The sequence below is a fragment of the Cricetulus griseus genome, assembly GCF_003668045.3.
Source record: "Cricetulus griseus strain 17A/GY chromosome 1 unlocalized genomic scaffold, alternate assembly CriGri-PICRH-1.0 chr1_0, whole genome shotgun sequence".
In the NCBI taxonomy this organism is placed as follows: domain Eukaryota; kingdom Metazoa; phylum Chordata; class Mammalia; order Rodentia; family Cricetidae; genus Cricetulus; species Cricetulus griseus.
The window spans coordinates 76,270,789-76,296,342 of record NW_023276806.1 but is presented as its reverse complement, the minus strand read 5'-3'; the positions used below and the strand labels follow the sequence as shown (position 1 = coordinate 76,296,342).

The following is a 25,554-nucleotide window of genomic DNA, read 5'->3' as shown; positions in this document are numbered from 1 at the left end:
TGGCCATTGGTGTGAATGGTTTGACAACAATTTTCCCTGAGTTTATGGGCAGTCTGTGTTTTGCTCTCCAGTAAATCCTAAATATATTCCCGAGAGGAGGGGCTCAAAAAATCTACAAATAGATCAAGAAGTGCCTGTATTTCAGTAGTGGGGTTGGCTTGGAATATCTGGAGTATCTATCAGGTTGAACTATGTAAGCAAATATAGTGTAAATGAAGATAACTTTCTCACAAAAATTCACTTGAAAGATTATATGGATGTATCCCTATAGTTCAACAACTCAGAATTTGTTTTGAATTTACTGGGGAATTATCTTTTTTTAAATTTAAATTAGAAACAATCTTGTTTTACATGTCAATCCCAGTTCCTGCTTCCTCCCCTCCTCCCCTGCCCCCCACCAACTCCCTATCCCATCCCCTTTCTGTTCCCCAGAGAGCGTGAGGCCTTCCATGGGGGATCTTCAAAGTCTGTCATAATTTGGAGCAGGGCCTAGGCCCTCCCCTTTGTGTCTAGGCTGAGAGAGTATCCCTCTATGTGGCATGGGATCCCAAAATCCATATGTATACTAAGAATAAATACTGATCCACTGCCAGATGTCCCATAGATTGCCCAGGCCTAACTGACACCTGCGTTCTTAACAGTCAGTCTATGCTGGAGAGGATGTGGAGAAAGGGTAACACTCTTCCACTGCTGGTGGGATTGCAAACTGGTACAGCGACTCTGAGGAATTATCTTAAATTTATAAAAAGTAAACTCTGAGTCTCAAGAGATGGCTCCTCAGTGAAGAGCAGTTACTTCTCTTGCAGAGGACTCAAGTTCATTCCCAGAACTAACTGTAGATCATGACCATACTCATCTCCAGTTCAAGGGGATCTGACACCCTCCGCTGACATCCACAGATACCAGGAATATATATGACTATAAAAACAAGTGCTCATGGTGCACACAGACACACACACACACACAAATATATATATTTATATATTATTTATATAAATAAATGTGATCTTGAGTGTTGTTACTCTTTTCAATATGAAAAATTTACAGAGTGCTTCCTGTGAGTACTATACTTGGAAGGGCCATTGTTTGTCTAAAAGTCAGGTATAAAATTCAGAAGAAGAAAATATATCATTTAGTTTTCTTTCATGAGAATCTGAATATATTATAGCATGTTCTGGGAATTCTAGAGATCAGACTGGTATTAGAAAGAAAAATATAAGTTCTATTAGACATATTAATTGATAGGCTTGCAAGAATTTTAAGAAGAGGTGTCCCAGAGATGGCATGGTGATCTTTATAAGGAGGAGTGACACTGGAATTATATATGTATTCAAAGGAGATCAACAGGAAAAGGAAATAAGGAATAGAGACAGCAGATGCATATAAAAAGTCAGAAAATTTAAAAGAAACTTAGCAAACCACAATATTGAAAGAGCACTGCAATGGAAAAGAGCATTGTGTGTACAGCAGGCATAAGAGAAAATTCAAGCAGGGAACTAAGAAGAAGGGGATATGATGAAAGCAGAATCAATGGGATTCAGATGGCTAAATTGGGAGTCTTTGTATTCATTAAAGTTAGGGGGACTAGGTGTAAGCATATAAGCATTTATTAACATGATGGTGCCAAGTCAAGGTCCCTTGCATGAGATTAGTCACATCTACCCTGTGAACCTGTTGAGTTTAAGGATTATTAGTAAGGTGTAAAGTAGAGACTGAAGGGAATGACAGAGTAAATTGATAAGAGAAACAATGAAGTTGCTGATCAAAACAGAGATGTATGTGGCCAGTGAGCTTAAATATCCACTAGAGCAATCCTGCTGGATGATATGAATCCTTGGCCTGGCCCAGGCATGTTGAATTGCCAAGACAAAAACATTCAGTTTATAGCATCACTGGATATGTTGGGCAGGTGAAATTGAATTATTATGGAGTTTAACCTTGAGCAAGAGAATATCAATGGTTATATAAGTGGAATGCATAATGGATGATAGTCTGATCATCCAAAAGATTCCTTATGTTTTTTTTTCTAAGTATAGATTTTGACTATAATGATTTAAAAAGGACTTAGAAACTAGAGTAACTCAAAACCACAGGAGAAAGACAAAGATAATCTTGTTAAGATTATCTATGCATGAAGGGATTCAGCTAGAAGCATCCTCAGGAGAATGGAGTGAGCATCTCTCTGCTCTTTAAGGAGGCCTGTAGCTAGTTAATATTGGTGTTATGACTTCATCTTCTATAAAATGTTGTGACCTTTCCTTTGAGGAAAATCTTCAAAGAGAGAACTGTGAATGTAGTACTTTAATTAAGCCAATCTTTCCTTTATATCTCTGATCTTATATTTGATTATGTCCTATGGAGAATTGGCTATACTATAAAAATGTTTATAGCCCTTTTTATTGTTCATCTTTGAAATGTATGTTACATGGAATTTATATGGAATTTATCTTCACATCCCAACAAAGCAAATGACTCTAATATTTATCAAGTTGCTATTAACTATATGAAAAAAGATAACATAATCACTGAAAAATGCATACATGAATGTGTGTGTGTGTGTTGAGTTATTATAAAATTCACACATATTAAAGGTGTGGGTGTCACTCACCTAGCAAGGGGCAAGTCTCAGTAAGTCAAGTACAAGTTTATAGGTTAAAAGATCAGGACTACCTAAAATTAAACTTTGAGATAACAATAGGTCATTATTGGCATGAGAAGAGAAGAATAATAAATTCCTTTAAACTTTGAGATTTTGCAATCATATTACATATCTAGAATTTTAGGATCCTGGTGCTGTGGGACTCAGCATCACTTTGCTTTGTCACATCTTTCCTGCATAGTTTCCAGGCAGAGCATCAATTCTGGTTAAAGACTTCCCAATTACTGTCACTTATTCCCATCACTAGCCAGGAAGTTTGCTTCAATCAGGCTCATTTAAACAATGGCACAAATGCATTTCTAGCAAACATGGAAATGTAGGTTTCTTTTTCTGGCAGTTGGGTAATAATGTTTACTGAAAGGTCTATAAAAAGAAAATTTTCAAAGAGAAATGAAGATTCTATAACATTTTTCACTGACTAATGTCTGCCCAATGTAAATATACAACAAGTTGTGAAGCACTGACAAAATTAGGTTTTATACAAGTGAAGAGAACTCATTTTACTGTACTTCAGAGAAAAATAACTCCATACAATATAATGACTTCTGTATGTCAATAGCTAATACATACCAGAAAAAGCTGCAAACTGTATTTTTTCCTGATGCCTAAGGGGAAAACATCAACTTCCTATATCTGAGTAAACAAGAAGATAATTGGAGGTAAAGCAAAAGTAGTGATGATGTCAGCCAGAAAGAGAACACACTATGAGAAGAGAAGTTTGTAAGGCTTGGTGTGATAAAGAAAAGAAAAACAGATGGGATGAAACGCCACAGCAGTCTCCTTGCCTGTCTGAAGGAAGGGGAAAAACCTGTCAACAGTACAGGAAAATGTCACCAAATGTCAGAAACAGAATTTCTACAAACGAAAGAACATTTTCCTAGAGACAAAGCTTGCTGCACAAATCCATTGAAAGTCTCTAAATCAAATGCATGAAACAGGAGCACTCAATAGGCAAGAATGTCAACATTAATAATCAGAGTCAAATAAAACTTCCAAGTGAGAGCAGGTTAGAATTCTAGAAAGTGGTGGTTGGCAACAGTGGAGCACAAGGAAGAAATGAGATGTTGGGGAGTCACTAAAAACACTAGAGTCAGTGGGAAAGAAATCCTTTATTTGTGTGGGGGACACTTTTGTGACCACCTATGGAGCCTAATTATATGTCAGCCATTCTGCTAGTCCCTTATAAAGGGATGTCACTTTTTCCTCTTGATAGTAATTTTACAAATGTGTATCTGTTCTCATTTAGAGGCAATAAGACTAAACAAAATGCATGTAGAAACTGACCAGAGGATGCTTTAAGGCAGAACACATGATTGTGAAATTTATTAGGTATAATAATCCCACTGCAATATAACTAACTCTTCTGCTCTACTCATGTATTGAGATACTAATATCGTGATTTTTATATGTACATTGAGACTTCAGAGTCAGTTTTAGTAGTGTTTTGATGTATAAAATGATGAGCAAGTTTTATAGACAAAGTATAATTCTGCAATAAATGTTAAAAAGCAAATCTGCTTTGCAGCTGTGGAAATCGGATCTGAATAGTGGGACTCTAATCTGTTAATAAACAACAAAAGGTGAGGTGCTACCAATTGACCAATTTGACCCCAATAGAAACTCATTTCAGGCCCTGAAGAGGGAGTAGTGATTTACTCGTAAATAATTTGACCTCTCTGCAAGACTGTGTGATGATAACCAGTGAAACTTTACAAAACATTTGAAAAAATAAGGTTTTTGTTTTATCTCAGCCTCTGCTAAGCATTATTCTGGCAATGATTAATCAAAAGTAAATTGCTGAGGGCTATTTCATAATGAAACAATGTCATCTGCAAAGAGATGGATAATCATCTTCTAATTTATGGTGTTAGGAGAGATTACCTTCAATTTTTTTTAAATCAGTAAATGAATTGTCCAACTTATTTTCTACCCAACATTCATCATATTAACAACTTGCCTCCTAAGTGGCATCACTCATTATATAATGTAATCTTGAGATGCTGGAGAGGTAGTAAGAAATTTGTACCTAAGGTGCTGCACAGATCAACTGGTTTATCGCAGTCAGTGGTAGAAAAATAAAATCACAGATATACAAACCTGACACAGACAACTAAAATATCATAAATGTTTACAAAACTCTGCTTAACATGAGTCATATAAAAAACTATGAAAATACTGCTTCGGGAGGATGGAACATCTTTTCAGCAAAAATTTAGAAGGGGTTACATAAAAATAGCACTAGCAACATTTCAAAGAGAACTGTAATTACTACCTGTGTGAAGACTTTTTAAATGAGCTGATCAAAATGCTAGATGATAAGTGTGGTTACACCTTCGGAATTCGGTAACTGCACCAGTATGCAACTCATCATTTCTTCATGTCCAAATCTGTTTTGAAACAACAGAAAACATACAATACAAATAGTTCCACTAGATTCTTGGGATTCAAGACTCCCAAGAAAAGAGGAAGAAACATAAAGGATTCCCAAATATAATCAGGCAGGGAAAGGGCAAGATTAGCTCAGAAATTTGAAGAATGGTTCAGAAAAGGATCTCAGGGAAAACAATATAAGCTTCTCTCTAAGAGGGGCTAGCTGGGGCTTTAGTTCCTTTCTAAGCGAGGAGGGTTCTGTCATGTGAAAGGTGAAGTGGAAATCTGTGACAGCCATTCTCATACTGATTTTCTGTCTAGCAGGAATTCCTGCAAAGTGCACAGATAGTGTTCACTTAATACAGAGCAGGGAACTGCATATCTGGAATGTAAGCCATTCTTTCCTCCCATTATTCTACTATGTTTATTCAATGAGGTCAGTCAACTTACCTTATTTATGTGACCTACTTAAAAGACATTTTGGTTTGGTATACATATAACTTTTACATTACATTTGTGCATTTCTATGAATCTCTATTGCTTTTATCTACTCCACACAGGAGTCATTTTCACCTGCCTGACTAAGACACCTTGCTAGTTGCCTCAGGTCTCACACTCTTGTTCTACAGTGGTCTATTCACCCAAATAGATTAGCTCATGTTTTCCTTTTGTATAAAGTCATGCTACAGCTACTTATGCTTGGATTAAACCCTCTCCGCATGGCCCAAAGGAAGCTCATATGTAGACCTGTGCATTTCTCTTATCTGCTATCACCCAAGTAGGACAGAATTCTTGTTGTATACTTTTATTGTCACAGGAATGAGAATAAGGACAAAACATGTTCTTATATTACACATGAGTTGATATTCTAATATACAAACATATAAGGTAAAATAATATTGTCTTTGATTTTACTGACACCCTATGATTTGAGTTAGAGAAGTTACTTTTTATTATGGATACATATTGCAGTGTTTTCATATTCCTGAACTTTTTACTAAGAGGATAATTTTGTCTCTTCTCTTATTTTTCTCTATTTCATTTAATGTGGTCCTCAGAAGAAGAGTAGTGTTCTGCAAAAACAACACAACTTTCAGATTCAACTTATTCTAAATGATCAGTCTCTAAATAAATGTTAACAAATAGTGGAAATGCAATATACTTGATTAGATGTATAGAAAGAAGTACACTCAGATCTGTAACGTAATTTTCAGAGTGATATTTACCTGCAGTCATAAATTAGCTTAAGAAAATGTATGTGCATCACAGTGAAAGAAATGTGTGAGAAAAATAATACTCTACGAATATTTTAGCAAGAAAATACAATTATTTGTATTCAAAATAACACAAAATTATAGAACTTAAGTGTTAAATGGCCAATGTTCATTATGATGCTCTTTTAAGACTAAAAAATAGTATATATAGTCTGATACAAAATACAGTCATACTAGAAATTGTGTTCACAACTAGAGGGGATATAATATTATTTTCATAATGGGTAGAAAAGAAATAAACACATGAAATAAGATGAATTTTATATTTCTTTTTACCAAGACATGTGTTTTAGCTGAAATCTCAATAGTGACTCCTCTACAAGTGGTCATCAAGATTTGAAAGTTTATTTGAAATCTGAAAAGAGTCAACATATAGAGTAGTTAGCATTGTCAAGTAGGCATTATTGAGAATCACCTGGAATATAGACCTCTGAGCATACCTCTGGGGAATTATCCTGACTGCATTAGTTAAGATGATGACTGTGCATTGCATTAGTCCTTGACTGGGACTGGGACTGGGACCCAGTACTGCATGAATAGAGAGAAATGAGCAACAGCATGCCTTCATCTTTCTGTACTCTCAGATTGTGAAAGCAATTTATCATGCTGTTTCAAGTGTGTCACGTTGACTGTTGGCTTCTCTGCCATATCAAGTTATACTCTGTACTTGGACTGTGAGTCAGAATCAACATTTTCTCCCTTAAGTTGCTTTAGTCAGAATATTTTATTATAGCATCAGGAAAAGTAAGTACCACAAGGGGGAAACAGAAAAAAATAACCCAAGATTCTCTATTTCAATTAAGGTATTGAAAAACATATATTTGGAAATGAAAATATTATGTTAAAACTTCCTTTATTGCTAGAAAATTGACACATATGCTTGTGAGATTTAGAGACTTTCCTTTTGTAGGCCACTAAATTGTTATGCCCCTGGAATTTTATAGGACTGACTAATTTGACATAAATTTTAAAATAGGGAACTTTGCCATGATTATTTTATGATTCACTGGATACTGAAAGAAAAGCAAACAAAAAGAGATATGTATATTCTGTTAACTACAAAATATAATTTGACAAAGAAGAAAAGGCATGCTAAAGACAAGGTCTGATGTTATGTTTAGCCTGGAGCTACCTGCTCTAAAAGGTATTCAAGGGCAGTGCAAAGTAACCAGTGTATAAGAACTAAGACAAGTTAAGTACTTTCTTGTAAAAAAAAATACAGAAACTATAGGTTCTGATCGTGATGGATAGCCTGTCACAGAGCCAATTACTCTAAATGTTTATTGCAATTTCAGCTGAGTCCATCAAATTAAAGGCTGAGTGAGTGACAACCATTTGACCAGAATTTTCTTAAAGTAGGCATGAGGAGGAGAGCTATGTAGTCAACAATTTTGTTTGTTGTGTACAGACTTTCCATTTCACAAGGCTATTGTGTCTAGAATGTCAAGATTCAAAAGGAGGCTTGGGACTTTGTCTCAGGGCTGAGAAAACAGCTCCTACATGAGCATTTAGCAGTGGAGAAACTCCATCAACGCTATTCTGAAAGCTCCATAGAATAGAAAGCAGTAATAAACTGAAAGATCTGAGTAGTAATTTGGAGGCTCTGTGTGGAGAAGAAGGGCTGGTACCTGCCAGAGATATTGACTAGGTAACTCAACAAGGTATTTGCTTTGTCTTTTGGTTTGTTGGGAAAGAAGCCAAGCAGAACAGATTGCACATAATATGATCATATTTCAGAGCAAGAGACAACAAGGTTCTGGCAAACTGTCACTGACTACCTTTAGCATGGATATCAAATCTCCTAAAGTAGACATCTTCTGTGTGTAATGCTAAGCCTTCCATCAGCAGTTTCAGGGGCCATTGCAAATGGAAACTGAACAAGGTAAATGCTCATGCATTCAGACTTCCTCATTTACACACCTACATTTCAGAAAACCCCGACTAACAATAAGGGACTTGTTAGAAAGCTACTTCATGTGATCTGCGTTTAAACATGTGTACATGCAAGCATAAAGAAGAGAATTTATTCCCACTTGTTAACTTAATATGCTCCACTCCTATTGCATGAAAGTATACAGACATTCTGGCTTGATTGAGAATACATACCATTAATTAAGCAAGACTTCTGAAGTAACAAGTATTAAAATACATGATAAAACTCATGACTCAAATTCCTGTCACAGCTTATTCATATAGATTACTGATTTTAGACAAGCTAGCATTAATGTTAACAAAACCCGTAAAGTGTAGCTATGCAAGAGAAGCATAGTGATCAAAACTAGAAGAAAACAAAAGCCAAACTGATCTGACAGAAACTCCTGAGCAAATAGAATATATCAACCCAGGGCATTCTGGAATAATTCACAAGAAAAACACTGTTAATCACAGATTGGAATAAGTCTGTTTAAAGCACAGGACTTGCTTGCCTTTTCTGAGTATAAGCTTCTTTAGTTTGTCATCAAACTTTTCTATTGGTCCAGTCACCAAAATAGTAGAAGAATCACCGGAAGGGCATGAACTAGCCCTAAACTAGTAGTATCCATGTCTGAGTAAATTAACCTACCTAGCCCTTGCTTCTCAGATAAAGAATTAGAAACTAAATGGTCAGTATGGAATTTTCCTTCTTGGACAGAGTGCCATTGTCTTTGGGATTTTTTTAAGAACAATCAGTTTGTTGGCAAAACTATTTTCATAATAGGAAATTAAAGAAGTCCCCTTTCATACAGTAGCACATGTTTCATTATAGGTTCACTGACATATACAAGGAAAGTAAAATGGACTAATAACTTACCTTGTAGGTGGGAATTTGCCATGTTTTTGGTAATTAGTCATTGCTTCTCAGTCTTCCCCTGTCCCTGATGTCCAGGAAGTGTCTTGAACATTTAGGAATTTTACTCCAAATCAGTGGGTTCAATGTGCTTTACTTAGGGCTAACTATCAGAATAACCTTCATGTAATTGGCATCACTGAGAAGCAACTTGCTCACATAGGTGTAATGAGTAATAAATGTATAACCCTCCTACTGTAAGACATACACTAAGAGACAGACCTTAATCTTACTTGTTGGCTTAGCGTTATTTTTTTTTTACAAAGTCGAAGCTTGCTACTATGGTTGGTTAGAAAATCTTACTTGCTCTAAACTGGGCAAAATATTATCTCTCTTTTTCTCTGTCCTGTCTTTGTCATCTCTGTTCCTGTGATCATCAGAATATTTATTTGTGTGAGACAGGGATTTTTTGTGCCTTGATAACAATAACAATGGCCCTTCAGTCTGATAAGTGCCAAGGTTTGAGATTGGCCCTTTAGGAATTCTTAGGTCCAAAACAGACCTCCAAAATATCAGGGATGCTGACAATGTATGTCCTAAGTGACAGTCTGGGATCAGGCTGAATTATGATCACGTAAACAGAAGGAATAGCAAAGGAAAACCAAAAGCCTGAACTCAGCATGACTAGCGTGTAACGTTAGTCATCACGATTCAGAAATCGTGTGACATGGGTTTCTGATGGTTAGGGAATGCCACTGCCTCCCTTATTTGTCCCTATAACCAATGTCCTCCAGCAATGTGGCATCTAGTTCCCCATTCAACAAGCCTGGAACAGACCAAAGTCCCTAGCTATCTGCCAGGCTGCTCTGGCCTACATGCTTCCTCCCACTACTCCTAACTTCCAGGCTATCCTGACTTCCAGGCGGGCTCTCACTGAAACCTGTCTCCTTAAAAGGAGCCAGACGACTTTTCCCACTTTATGCTATTTATCTGCCCCCACCCACAGAGAGTGCCTGGAAGTTCTGATTCCACAATTAGCTTTTTTTCTACCAATAGAGTGGTTTTGTTTAGTGTCTTCCTTTCACTCTTGCTTACACCCAAATCAGGAATGTTCATTAGTCCCCCAATCAAATATCTTTTTTCTGTAAAGAAGGTATATCAAGGATGTCTTGGGGAAAGGTCCCAAGTTGGCAATATGCCTAGGAGCTCTAAAATTTACATGGGTATATTTAAATGAGCTCAAGAATGACAAACCACCTCATCATCTCTAGTGCAAGACATAGAAGCCCCTTGTTCCACAGAGGAAAAACCCAGTGTGCTGATAGCTTGCAGCACAAGTTGAACACTGGACACAATATAATTATAAGGTACAGCTATGGAAAGCTTCCAGGTAAGAGAAGGGGTCCAATGCTTTCTAAGCTCACTGCCACCCACCCAGCAAAGAAGAGTTCCCAGAAATATTGTAATCTATACATTCCCAGAGGAGAAGAATTGCCACTGTGCATAGGTGGCTTTACAGGGTACATTCCAGTAGATAAAGGTGAGTAGTCTGAATTGTGAAAAATCATTTGGGGTGCCTCTGCTATGATTATATGGCAATAAAAATATTCTTGTTCTGGAAAGTCTTAGAAGATAACACTACCTAATTTTTTTTAACTTAGGACCTGGAATCAGTTCCAGTTTTCACAAGGAGACTTATAGCACTCCATAACTACAGTTCTAGAGGATCCGCCACCATCTTCAGACTTCCTCAGGTACAAGCCTGCCATGCAGTGTCCTTACATATTCACAGGCAAAACACACAAAGGCTAACACCAAGTATGGTTTAGGATTCTCACATTGTTTTGGTATGAGCTGCACTTGGTAGAGATCCACATCAAAATTTGTTCAATATATGGAAGAACGGTCCTTCTGCCAAAATTGAGTCCTAAGACCTCTACGTTACACGCTAGTCACAAGTCAAGGGTGGTACTTGAATCCTTAAAGGTTCAGTTGAAGACAAGCAAATACCAAGAGTCAGGTACAAGGAACTGAAAAACAAATCACAAGCCACATCTTCTAGATATAGCACCACATTCTATTTAATAGTTTCAGGGACCAGACACAGAGAGGTAAAATTAGCCATTAGAGGATGTGGCAGGTTTATTTCTTCTTTGGCAAAGCTAAGCAGGTCTTGCACCACCTGGCCTTAATTGCTGGAAGGATTGAGGTGTTACTTGGGGATTGGCAAGGGCCCAGTAGGCTCTGTTTCAGGTTTTAATACTAACTTAGCCTTATTTTTAATAGAAAATGTTTCTAATTGAGATAAATTAACCAATTTTTGTTTGTTTTTGTTTTTGAGACAGAATTTCTCTGTGAATCAGTACTGGATGTACTGGAACTCACTCTGTAGACCAGGCTGGCCTCAAATTCACATAAAGCTGCCTGCCTCTGCCTCCCACATGCTGGGTTAAATTCATGTGCCACCACTACCTTATGTTTTGACTAGATTTTGGCTAGGTGAGTAGATTCAGCTTGACAGAGTATGAACTTCTAGTGTTTGCCTTTGCTACTGATGTTGGTTTCTTGTTTTACTATTGTTTTGGTCCTTTTTGGTTGTACTGTGAAATCTCACTCTACAAACTTTGAATAATGGGACTTCAAACCCTAGACTTCAGATCCCTGTCTGCAGTAGGGATTGCTCATATAGAGAAAATCAACATAAGTAGGCAGCACCAAAAGTCTTTTAAAGGCAAAAGAAGTAAGTTACTTCCAGCAAAGGAGAAGATACTCAACTTAAAAACTTTCCTTTTCCTTTACATTTGGATGTTTCAGGCAGTGGCGAGAGTCTGGGGAGTCTCACAAATTGTGAAGGAGTAGAAAAGAGCTGTCATAGCGCCCATGTTAGAGTCTTGTCTGATTTTCCTGTTCCATGACTCTGTTAAGCATTCAGGAAAGTAAAAGGAAAAAAAAAAAAAGAAATGGGAGATAACATTTGGCGTGTGTTACTAAAGGGTGTGGCAATCTTTAGGGGTATGCTAATCCTATGGAGAATCAGCAGTTCTGGTCAGTTATGTGGGCACTGCTATTTTGACTAGTATTCTGATTGGTAACATCTTGGTGGCATCATTTTCACAGTTTTGCTTCATGTTATCAACAGTATCTTAGTGACAACAGGGGCCAAAATGGGAACAAAGTCTAATGGTGAGGGTATCTCCATGGTAACATGTACAGGACATGAGATCTCATGGGATCTGTGCACCTTGCAGATTTAAGTGTGGGCAGTTGGAATTGGAGGAGAGGAAAAGGCTGAGGGTTGATCCATAGAGTAGATGAGATCATCATATTTCATATCATTGTGTGGCTAAGTCACCAATAGCAATATGACATCCTAGTCACAGCAAGAAACCTGGTGACTGGAAATAGGGAATTGGAATAGGGTACTAAAAAAAATTCAGCTGAGGCCTTAGGTGAGATGTCCAAGACTAGAGAAATTTACAAAGGCTGGCCTTTTGAAACAAAGAATCAAAAGGAAAACAGAAAAGATGAAATTGTCAATTTAAAAGGAGGGAAGAGCAAGAGCTACAAGTGCTTGCAGAAGACAAGGTAGGTGAAATAAGAAAAGGACAAGCCACAAAGAGTCCTTGACCTCTGAGCCTTTTCTTTAGCAGGGGTTACATGAAAGTTGAGATGACATGATCCTTGTGCGTGAAAACTGTGATCCACCATCTCAGACTAATCTACAAAGACACAAACACACAAATTATTGACCTCACTTTATAGTGTTGATGCACAAACACAATCCTCACCTCAAGGCAATACCGGTTTATTCTGGAGTATAACCTGAATGACCATGACACAGAAAGATAGATTTAGGTTATCCTAAATTTCATGTTCCAATGTGGAAGCAATTTCATGAAAATTTTATAGTAACAGAACAAAGAAAGCCATACACTGAAACTCTTTAAAAATATACTGGGACTGATTGCTGGGAAACCAGCATAGGACTGTTCCAGAAGCCCTGAACATGGATGTCAGTTTGGAGGTCTGGGCAATCTATGGGGCCTCTGGCAGTGGATCAGTATTTATCCCTAGTACACAAATGGACTTTGGGAGCCCTCTCCACATAGAGGGTTTCTCTCTCAACATAGACACACAGGTGAAGGTCTAGGCCCTGCTCCAAATGATATGACAGACTTAAGATCCCCCATGGACAGCCTCACCCTCCCTGGAAAGTAGAAAAGGAATGAGATAGGGAGTTTAGTCTGGGGTAAGGGAGGAGGGGAGGGAGGGAAAACTGGGATTGACAAGTAAAACAAGCTTGTTTCTAATTTAAATAATAAAAATAAAGACAAAAAATACATTGGGAGAAATGTAAAAAGGGTGGTCATAGCAAAGTGAAGGAATCTCCTGTCTAGGCTGTAGATGCTTTCTGACAACCCTTAGCATTTTGGTCAGTGGAGAACTATGGATTTATTAAATAAATACACTCCAAATGGTTTTGATCTGTGGTCAGGATGTTCTGACACAGAATTTGAACTGAGCAAGCACTGGTTAGTTAGCTAAGGATAGCCCATGATATTTTGTAATTAGACTCTATAAGTTCAACACTGCAAACTTTGTAGTCACTGCAGTTTTAATCTGTCAGCCAGCCTTTATAGGTAAAACTTTTCTTCATGCATTTTCACTCACATCAGTTTGTTAAAATAACTATAATCACATAGTTTGGAGTCAGAAAGCTGCCTCCTTGTGTTTAGAATCATTAGCTGATGCTTTATACTTGTGAGCTATTTAGTCCCCAAGCTGATTTTCTGGTTAACTTTAGCTAAGCAGAAGTAAACTTAGTAAGAATGGTCAGTAGATATGTTACTGTTTGAAACTTGTAAGCTGTTTAGTGGAGACTGTGTCTTTTTTCTCAATTACACAATTCCTTGTGTATACTAAAATGTAGTTTTAAGTCTACTGATAAATTTATACTGCAAATGATACTGCTGGTGTTGTTGACTTCAATGACAATGTTATAAACTGCCAATATATAGTTCAGATCTTGCATCTTGTAAGCACCTCAACACTAAGACACATGTGCATGTTGGTCAGTGCCCTTTGAACTAAGATTCAAGATATGAGCTCTTGAATCAGGTTGCTCCTTTCTCAGGGTGGCCCCAGTGCTGACTGCCCTAATTCTGCTTGTATCTACTTTATAGTCAGTTTTCTTCTTGCCTGTGTCCCTGACATCCCATTTCTGAAGGAGCATTTATTTTAGCAAACTTGTAATTGCAAATTCTTTCTCTGCTACTTTGAGATGTAAATCTTGTTCACGGCCTCTTGTCAGTTTTACAACCCAACACTGTCTTTTTCAAGGACTTGGAAGTCAGCTCTTTGAAATAGAAGCATATAGGAATCAGCACCCCTGTCTCCCAACCTCACAGAGAGCAGTGTGCTGCTTTTGTGGCTGCCCTTTTAGTACTTTTGTAATTGGCTCCTGTCCAGAAATGGTGAGAAAGTTTGCTATTCCCTTTGGCAAGGTCAAGTAGCAACACTGTGTTTGATGACCCTCCCAACTCCAGATCCTAAAACCATCTTGGCAGTTACCAAATAAGTTCTGATGTTCTCAGCAAACTTCAAAGGGTGTGGTCAACAGCAACACATTATATATTTCAAAATAGCTAAGGCAATGTTTTGAACATACCAACAACAAAGAGACGATACACATTTAATACATTGACGATGACCATGGTTCTGGGTTGATGACTGTTCAGTGTTACCATGTAATTAGTATTGAAGCCTTGTAAACTTTCACAATGAACTTGTGTAAAAAGAATAATAACTGTTTACTCTAAAAGAATTTAATTAAAAATGCATTGAGTTTTTCCTCTTGTAATTGGTTTAAATACAGTTTCCACTCTCTGTTTTAATTTGTGGAGTGTAATTTGTTCTTTGGCAGGTTCAGCTGTACTCTCACCCTCCTTAGTGTTAAATTCTGTTCTGCAGCTGCACTCAAGTCAAAACAGACACTAAGAAACTGCATCTTGAGAAGAGCATGAGCTCCTTACTTAGGCTCACAAGTAGACAGAAGCAGAGTGACAGGTGGCAGTTGCTGCCTCCATTCTGCAGTTTAAGTTGGATGGCCTCCTTAGCTCTGCATCCAGGTATGTCCATTGTTCAAGGAGGGTCTTGCTGAAAAGCACAGATTCTTAGCCTATCTCATCCTCCTTTGAGGCTAAAGGCAAAGATAATCACAACTGAGGCATCTTATTACTGCTCTTAATAAGACTTTACTCTTGAGATTCTTCACTTGATAGGTGGAAGCTTTAGCTGTGCCACTGCACTGCTCACCAAGGTAATCTGCAGGACAACAAAATGATCATTCCAGCAAGACCATCTCATGTGATACAACTCAGTTCACAGAAATTGATTTTTAGGGCAAAGGCTTAGCTCTTAATGCCCTGACAAATTATACTTTTGCTAACATAGCAATGTGACAATTAAAGAAATGATTAGTGGTGAAATGCAGGGTAAAATATTACTCAATGTGACATATTGGAAAGAAGAAGATATAAAAGGGTCAAGACGTGCACTATAGCTTTAAATACAAAAAGAATTGGAGCAGAGGACAAGAAGTATATATAATTATGTAATCCTCCTGTTCAAGGTATAGACTGGGTTATAGCTCTCTGAGTTCTGGTTCTGAAAGGGTAGTCCAATGAACTGTTATGACTGTTATCATAAAAGGGGAGAAATCCAGTTGTTTTAATATGAGCACTGGTGCTGCAGAGTGTAGGCTTGAAAAGGAAGTTAGCTGCCAGCATTAATGGCAGACCCTGTCAGTAGATCATAGTCTATTCAGAAAAAAAAATAGCTTACCAAATGACTGAAAACAGCTGTGAGAGAATAGGTGAAAGAGACCACTCTGTGTAACCACTCCACTATTGGATTAGAACATGAGCAGTTCTTTTAGGTTAGGCCAATGGGCCAAGCGACACGGTCTACATACAGCTACATCCCATCAAATGCTTCGAGAATGATTAATGCCAACAAAGATCACCCTCAATGTCTATCCGTTTGTGCTGGCTAGTTTTTTGTTAATTTGACACGTGCTAGAGTCATGGGAGAGCAGGGAACTTCTACAGAGAAATTGTCTTTGTCAGATTTTCCTGTAGGAAATGAAGGACCTATTGTGGCTAGTGCTGTTCCTGGGCTAGTGGTCTTGATTTCTATAAGAAAGCAGGCTAAGCAAGCCATGGGAATCAAGTTAGGGAGCAGTGTTGTTCTAATATTTCTACAGCTGCTGTCTCCAGGTGCCTGCCCTGACATCTTTACATAGTGGATTTTGATGTGAAATTTTAAGTCAAATAACTTCTTTCCTCCTCTATTTGTTTTTGGTAATGGCATTTCATCACAGCAACTTATAACCCTAACTAAGAGACATTTCTTTCCAGAAAGGTCATGAAGGTCCCTAAATTAAACAGTATGGTGGTAACCCTATGGGAACTCCTGCTATTCTCTGAGACTTATTCTGATTCTGCCTAAACCAAAGCAAAACACAGCAATCACTCTTCTCATTCATTATTCTTCTCAAGTACAATATAACAAACTTGGAAGCCAATGTAAGGTCATGATGCTTTGATGAATGTTGCTCTTCTAGCATCCTAGCTGCTTACATTCAGCTCACTAAGAGCCCAGAAAGGCTCTTCTACTCTGAAGAACTCACAACAGCCTCCTCACCTTTTAGAGATGGTATGCCATGTTCCAAAGGAACACCAGAATTAGGACAATTACACTTATTTTCATATCTTTAGCCTTGAATATGAATAAGGTATTTTAGTTATCCTTGGCTTTTGATAGGCCCTCCTTGTTTTTTCTTTTTTCTTTTTTCATGTTTTCAGAGAACTCAGAATCTGACTTAATGAAAAGGAAACAGACAATTAAGTCAGAGATTACAGGGTTTCAACCTAGGTTTAGTAAGTTGGTTGACTCTCATGATGAGCCAGAAATTTTTAGCAAAAATATCTAAGTGTCACCTCTATGGGAAAAGAGGTAGATACAGAAGAGATAGACTATTAAGGCTTCCATTCATTTTCAGATCATGGACTAACAGCAAAGAGAATTGAACTATTCCTAGAATAAGAACAAAATAAGAAAGATAAATACTGTGGTGATATATTGTTTATGACCTAATAAAGTCACTTTGCAAAGTCAATCACAATAGTTAGCTATAGAAACTATACAGTGGTGGAACACATTTAATCCCAGGACTCAGAATTAAGTGGCAGACAGATCACTATTACTTCAAGACTACCAAGGGCTACAATAGATTGAAATTGTCTAATAGGTGAATCAGAGTTCACACCTTTAATACCAGGATTTGAGAGGTATAAAAGGTATTGACATTCAGTCTAAGAAATAGTCTCTAGCCACATTGCGGAGAACATAGCAGTCTGAGGGAATCTGAGGAGCACTGAAGTTGGGAGCAGTGTGAGGATCACTACTTTGGTCTGAGCACACTTAAAGGTGAGAGCTAATGGCTGGCTGCTTTGCTCTTCTGATCTTCAGCTTGAAGCTTCAACCCCAATATCAGTCTGGGTCTTTTATTTTTCCTGCTAAAAATACTCTTGCATTTTACAGATAAACTACACATGGGAGTCCATATGTGTTTGTGCATCATTGCTCCCCTACAAAATATGCAAATATGCTAGCATTTTAACACTTGTTACTCCAATCAGTGGGATTACTTCTATTGCATGAAGACATTACTGAAACATAAAAGAAGCTCTAAGAAAGACAATTATTCTCATGACTATTTCTCAGTAATAAAATTTGCCCTTCCTAAGCATGGACTATGAACTAGTTTACTACAAATATTCACAAACAATTCTTCACTCTAGACTTGGTTGGAATCTGATGGATGGCTCAAAACAATTCTGAGAAAAGTAAAATACAAAAACCTCTGATTACTTCTCACATATTTATTTTCATTAGTGATAAGAAATACACATTTGTTCCACAAAAGATTTGTGACTCCTTAAGTTGAGGTGACTGGTCTTAACAAACCACCAAATTCAACTCCCAAACACTCACTCTAATATACTTTATGTTTACCTGAAAAGACTGTTGTCACATCAGGGTTTGTTACAGGTAAATACAATGCATCATGTGGTCTGTCTACACTTTTCACTGTGCTTTCCTATTTTAGTAGTAGCTGAAGTACAAAACAAAGCATGTCCCTTTATTCAATTTTCCCTTCAGTCAATTCTGTCAAACTGAGAAGAAAAAAAACTATAACATATTTTGATAGATCTCCTTACAAAGGATCTGACACCTGTCTAATTATAAGACATTGAGATGCAACAAAGACTTTAAGCAGACAGTCATCCTTTCTGCCTATCAACTCCTGACAGCCTTCTTCAGCACTTTCTATCATACTAATACATAAAGGACAAAACCTTCAGAACATGACCTTGATCTGAAATTTGAAAGACAAATATGGAAAATGCACATTGGTTTCTAAATGCTTTGTGGCAAATTTATCATGGGGTCTTTCATATCTAGAGACAAATGGAGTTGGTTATTCATGATTTCCAAACAAAACGATAAGAATGGTGCATATTTACAGTATTATTGCTGTGATAAATACAAACAAAGCTAGCTTGTAAGAGGAAGTTCATTTTGACTTATAGTCCTATAGGGAAAATCATAAGAGCAGGGTAAGCATGGCGGCAAGTTGCTGGCATAGGAAGCTTGGAGACCTCATTTCAATTGTACACAGAAGTAGAGATCAACTAGAAGCAGAGCAAGGTTAGAAATAATCAAGCAGTCAGAAGTGATGTACTTGCTCCAGCAAAGATCCATATCTTAAGGTCTACAACCTCTTCAAAAACTCCAAGTCAGTATATTCCAGAGATTCTTCCACATCAATATTTATTGTAATATTTTCCACAATATCTGTGTTGTAGAACCATCTGAGGTGTCTGTTAACAGGAGAAGGAATAAGGAAAATCTGGTTTATATGCACAATGGTAATTAAAGGAAAATAAAGATATGTCATTTTCAGGAATGTGGATGGACTAGAGATAATAATATAAAGTGAATTAAATCAGTCTCAGAAAGACAAATATTGCACGACTCTTTTCTGAATTTTAGGGGCTTAGATTTCATATACCTAGACAAAACTCTATATGAATGCATGGCATGAAAGTAAAAATAAAATTGTCTAGAGGAACAAAGGACAATAATGGAAGAGAGTGACAAGAAAAATGACAGTATTGAGATACACAAAATATGTACAAAGTACATTAAAGATTTGGATGCAAATGGCTTTATTAACCCGTTATAATAAAACAAAGATTTCAAAACCATCTGCGACACACAGGAGAGGGGGCCCTGAACCCTACCTGGGTAGCGCACTAGAGCTGACCATTTTGTCTTAGGATGCAGGTGAAAGTATGAGAGCAGAAGAGGTGACTGGGCTGTCACCCCCATATGCCTCCTACAGCAATCAGATCCATGCACCTTGCCTAGTCAGAACAACAGAGTTGGCCCTGGTGATGTGAGTGTGGTGGACCCAGATCTGAGGACCTGAGAGCAGGAAAACTGGCTTTGCGCCGTGCTGTAGGCTGCATTGGGTGACCTAGCAAAGACAGTGCTGGAGAGCCTGCCTAGGTAGTGATGATTAGTGAAAGTTGGCATGAAAGTCAACCCACCTACCACCCAGTCCTAGAGTCAAGGCTACAAGTTGGCCCACCCAGACTTCACCAATAACTGTTGGAGCATGTGAAAAGGAGGTACCCACAGATCCAAAACAGCAGCATCTTCATGACATAGGAGTACAATCGGATATCCAAGAGGAGCTCCAGAAAGAAACCATACTGATGGCATAGCAAAAGCCAGAGGCCTCAAGTCAGACCAATGAATCATGGTAATAAACACTTGCAGGTGAAGATGGGCAAAATGATGGGTGAACAGTGTGTCTCAATGGGCTACACTGCAGCTTCGATGACAAGATCCTCCTCCTCCTCCTACTCCTCCTCCTCCTCCTCCTCTTCCTCCCCCTCTTCCTGCTACTGCTGCTGCTAATCCTCCTTCTATTTGGCTTTTGTTTGTTTTGTCAGGGATTTTGTTTTTCTTGAAATTTGATTTTTATTTGCGGGGTTATGAGGGCAGAGGGCAGATGTGAAGAGATGGGGAAGATAAGTAGGATCAGAATGCATGACATGAAATCCCCCCAAAATCAATAAAAGAAAAAAAGAAACTCTTTGAATAAGAAAAAAATAAAGAATTTTCATTTGCTTTAGAATATTAAGGCCTTACTTGAATAAAGGTCCTCAAGTTTAAGAATGTTATGGCCATCATTGAGCCACTGTTTTCTCCAAACACCTGCCGTTTTCTGTAATTTTCTGTTGGTCAATAGTTGCTAATCCCATAGTGTTTCTATGACTGATACCTTGGTTTAATTTTTAATTTTTAAGATATATACTTAACTAAATCTAACCTGAAAGGTTAAGTTGACTAGTGCTTATTAGGGTAATCTAGCCTTCTCTTATGTGAGGGTGAGACTCACCTAAGAGCTTTTTGTCTTTTAGTTTATGTGGAACTCCCAAATATTCTTCAAAACAATATTATTTTCTTCATGCCTGATCAAATTTCATAAGAGCTAAGAGTGTCCATCTATTTATGAAATATTTTCTGAAATGTTAATTTCTACATATACTTTTTCTACATAAGCTTTTAAAATAACTTTTGTAATTTTTAAAACTATAAAAATTGTCCACATCCTAAATAACAAGCCTCTATTTATTTAGTGGCTGATATTGAGTATTTTGAATTAAAAATGTTACAAGAGGTGGCATTAAAATTCAGTCATAGGATGCCTAGTATGGAAGATACTTTAAACTTTCAAATCATTATAGCACAAAACTATGGCAATTTAACATACCAATATGAACACATAAAAAGTCAGTGTAATAATGTGTATAATAGTACAGTGTTTTAAAATCATGTCAGGGATGTGCATCATTAACTAAACTAAGCTGCCTCATTTCTAATTCTGTCCTTTATGTCTTTTTTGTGTGTATGTGTGTGTGATGAAATACTATGATTTCATAGATACAATTCTCCTTGGTTAGCTGACTTTTGTTTTCTTCCAAAATTAAATGCAAGATTCAGAGTTCATGGAGTGAGGATGTAAGTGTTCTTTGAGTCTTCTGATCTTGATCTGTTGTAGTGATTGAATTTATCTGAGTAGTTCTGGGACTGAGTTTCCTGCCCCTGACAAAGCTTTATTTCCCTTGGCTGCTGGGTGTAATGGGGAACCAAATCACTTGGAAATACCTATATCATTTTTGTTTTTGTTTAATTAACTTAAATTTGGATTTTAAAATGATTTAAATACTACAAGAAACTAATAGAATTTCCAAAGAAAGAAATGTTGGGGTTGAAACATTAGTGTATTTATCATGTGTGACCTGTATAACCCACTCCATTGCATTCCTAATAGGGCTAACAAGACAATCCATCTACCAAGACATTGACAAATTCACTAGTGAAGGGGTGGCCAGAGTACAAGAATGTGTCTGTAGTGAATATCTACTATAGCCTGTGTGCTAATATATGTCTGTGGCATCTGTTACCTATAGGCTGGATGTGAATATATGATATTCTCCTGCTAAGATGGCTTCACCAAGTTAATCAGAATGGCATGATCCTTGAGAGGTGAAATTAAGGTCAAGACTTAATCATCACTGACAAGGCAATACATTTCATAATGGGCACCAGACATGCATGCTTTCAAAAAAATCTAACCTGTGCAATCTCTTACAATTATTTATTTGCAATTTTGTCCTTAAATTAAACCAGACAATCTGCTAAAAATCACCTTGTTGCCATAAAGGAAACAACTTCATTTCCAGTACATGCAAACTAGTGGCGATATAGTGTTATTGCTATAACAAACAAAGCTTGCCTGAAAATTAGAGCCAGAGTGAAGCCATTAATTAGCCTTAGAAGCCTAGCAGTGGTGGCACACCTTTAATCCCAGCACTGGGGAGACAGAGCTAGACAGAGAGAGCTCTGTGAGATCAAGTTCCCCCTGGGCCAAATGGGATTTAGTCTGTCTAAAAGAGAAACAGAGTTTATACAAAGGTGATGCCAGCACTTGGGATCATATGCCTTTAATCCCAGCACTAGGGAGGTGGAGACAGGAGTGATATGGCTAAGGAGAGAGAGAGACATATAAAGCAGGAAGATTCAGGAGACCAGGGCAATCTGAGGATTCATAGAGATATGGCAGCCTGAGGATTCGTATTGACATATGCTCTCTGAGAATTCAGTCTGGGATGCAGTCTAAGGATTCATAGGGATAGGATTACACCTTCAGTCTGAGAATTGGAACTCTAGTAGGTGACTGTTCTGCTTCTCTGAACCTTCATCATTCACCCCCTGATAGCTGACTTTGAGTTTTTATGATTAAGACCAATTAGAATTCATACTACATATGGTGCCAAACTCTTGGGGTACAAATTCATGAAAATGCTATTGCCTGTGACTTTGCAATCATCAGCATGGGCCAGAGTCATCATCTACAAGAGTCCAGACTCATCCCATAAGGCTAGGTTTTCCATTCTTCTCACCCTGGACCCCCTTCTCAGGCTGTTGCAAAACTAATTAGCTACCTTCAAATCCATTCAGAATTTTACTGTTATAAGCAGCAGCAGTCAGTCTCACATCTTCATGGTCATCGTTGGCAGATTTAATAAGAAAATGGGAACTCTTAATGGGAGAAATTAGTTAAAAGAGAGTTTTTCCCACATTAAAAATGGGAAACACAATTATGATAAAGTTAGGTCTCTGTACAGCTATGAAATGCATGATATAAGAAAGGAACAATTAAATGAAGAGATAACCAACAAGGATTGACATAACATTAATTGTCATTTTGAGAGTCATTGTTTTTGTTTTGATAATTCTTGGTTTATCTCTTAAAACATTGTTTAATATGAGTGCTAAATACAAGTTTTAGAAAAATGTAATAAAACTGATCATAGAGATATTCAGATCCAGAAGAGGAATTTAATAGAGAACCAATTTCAGTGTTGCATTATAAGGTGAGAGAGATATGGCCTAAGGTTTTGAAACAACCAAACTTAATATATCTAGTCAACTTATATGAATTTCCAAATGATACCACCAAGGTTGTTTAAGAACTCACTGGACTCCTGTGGAAATATTTGATTTAAGGGGACTCAAAGAAGTGATAAACTCATATGGTTTGCATTCAACTTCTGTGAAGCAAATGTTAAACTCAAGTTACTTGTAAACTGGAGAGACTTAGTTATAGTTGTCTTGGAGTCTGGTCCTCAATTGCAATGGACCTGCTGGAATGATGAAGCTAAGACCATGGAACAATGAATTAAGGATAGAGCTATGGAAATTTCCAAAGAACAACTTCTTTGAGAGGGATATTATGCTGATGTACAAAGGCAATGTCTAAATGATGACCAAGTCCTGGCTTTATGCCATCCACTAGCTTTGAATGCTTAGAATAGAATTGGAGAAATAGAAAGAAAATTTAATCATTCACTAAAGTTATACAGGGACCAAAGGAAACTTTCATGGATTTCTTTCAAAGAGTGACTAAAGCAGTAAATAGAATGATACCAAATTCAGAAGCTAGATAAATAATAATTGAGTCTCTGACTTTAAAAATGCTGTTGCACAATGCAAAAGGGTAATTAGGAGAGATAATTTCCAGAGATTTGAAGAAAAATTGAAATGTCAAGTGTTTCCATTGTGACAAGTTCACCTAAAAAGGGATTGTACAGGGAGCATTCATACAAACAATGTCTTTACTTAGCAAAATTCCCCTCCTTTCTGGATTATGCAGAAGGTGTGGCAAGGGCAGGCATTGCACTAATGAATGTAGAACAACAAGGGACATTGAAGGTAACCCTTTGCTGTTGGGCAATGACTTGAAGTGCCTCTTTAAGGCCAGCATGCCAAATTCAGTTCAATCCTTTTTTTTCACTGTGGGAGAAACTCTGCCCCAGAGCAACTAAAAGATTAGATTTGAACAAGAAAGAGATCTCAATTAGAAGATGTGATAGTTCATCAACAAGACCGTCCAATTTAAACTAACCTACATGACTAACAAATATTTTTCATTTGATCAGATATAAATTTGTCAAAAAGGAACTGCCCAAATATAAATTTGGGGAAAGGTTTTGGTTTTGTCTTTTCTGGAGAATAAAGGCCTTTAGCTAAGGAATTTGAAGACCACGGGACAAATAAGACATGTGAAAAAACAAGACAAAACATCCAGAAAACAAATGCCCCAAGAAAAAGAGTAAATCTGCGCTTTAGTATATAACATCTATAACAGTATAAAATTTCATAAATTTTAGCAAAGAAATGTAGCACAATGGAGTACTACTCAGCAGAAAAAAAACAATGAAATCTTGAAATTTGCAGGAAAATGCATGGAACTTGAAGAAACCATTCTGAGCGAGGTAACCCAATCGTAAAAGACAAACATGATATGTACTCATATGTGGACCTGCTTTATGATACATAGTAGTGACCATGCTTTATCAGAGCTGTTTTTAATTTTTTAATGATGTTCCTCAGAATGGTTTCCTCCCAGATGATGACTGAGAAGCTAATTTAAAAAAAATGGTGCCAAGTATCACAAGAGTAACAGAACTGTGCTGTTTTCTGGGATTTTGTTTTTTACTTTTTGTTGTTGTTGTTGTTGTTTGTTTGTTTTTTTGTTTTTTTGTTTGATTTTTTTAAATGGAGTGTACTGGATGTCTCTACAATTTTGTTCAAATGACTGCAGAACCTGGAAAAGCTGTTGCTGCTATTGATGCATAACATATTGCCATTATTGCTCTCTCTCTCTCTCTCTCTCTCTCTATATATATATATATATATATATATATATGCTAATTGAAACTCAAATATGTGATGAATCCAAGGTGTTTCAGTGAGTGCTCACCTGTGCATGCAAATTTGATTTCATCTTTAGTAAGTAGTAAAGTTATATGCTTTCCAAAAAAAAGTGACACACTGGAAGACAAATGTCACACAATTTCAATTTTATATGTAACCTAGAAATGATGAACTTATGGGAACAGAGAGCAGAATTATGGCTATTAGGCCTCAATGTGGGTCTTTTAACAATGGGGAAACAATTGGTTTAAGGATCTAAAATTGCAGTTGGACAAGAGGCATGGGCTCTGTGAAGTCTTGAGGTCTACTGAGAGCATGATAAATATGGTTGATAACAATATGTTATATTTTAAAAGTTGTGAGATAGTATACTAAGTGTTCTCAAAACAAAAATGATGAATATGTGTGATATAACATGTTAATTGGTTTAATTTAGCCATGCCATTGTGAACATACTATATTCTGTATCATAATTGTGCATGACTTTATTTATGAGCTAAATAAATGAATGGAAAAAAAATTCATAAATTTTCCCAAATGTTTGTTTTTTTTTTCTACAGATA

The 25,554-nt window shown here is 37.1% G+C and overlaps 1 long non-coding RNA gene across 1 annotated transcript in view; it reads right to left on the bottom strand.

The window, feature by feature from the left end:
* LOC100760024 overlaps positions 1-24,541 on the bottom strand; it is a 73,563-nt gene extending 49,022 nt beyond the window's left edge. Inside the window, exons 1-2 of the long non-coding RNA XR_003480395.2 lie at positions 18,916-24,541; positions 4,932-5,046 (exon numbers count right to left, since the gene is read on the bottom strand). This is a non-coding gene — a long non-coding RNA (uncharacterized LOC100760024). The remainder of the gene's footprint in view (positions 1-4,931; positions 5,047-18,915) is intronic.
* Between the last annotated feature and the right edge of the window lie 1,013 nt (positions 24,542-25,554).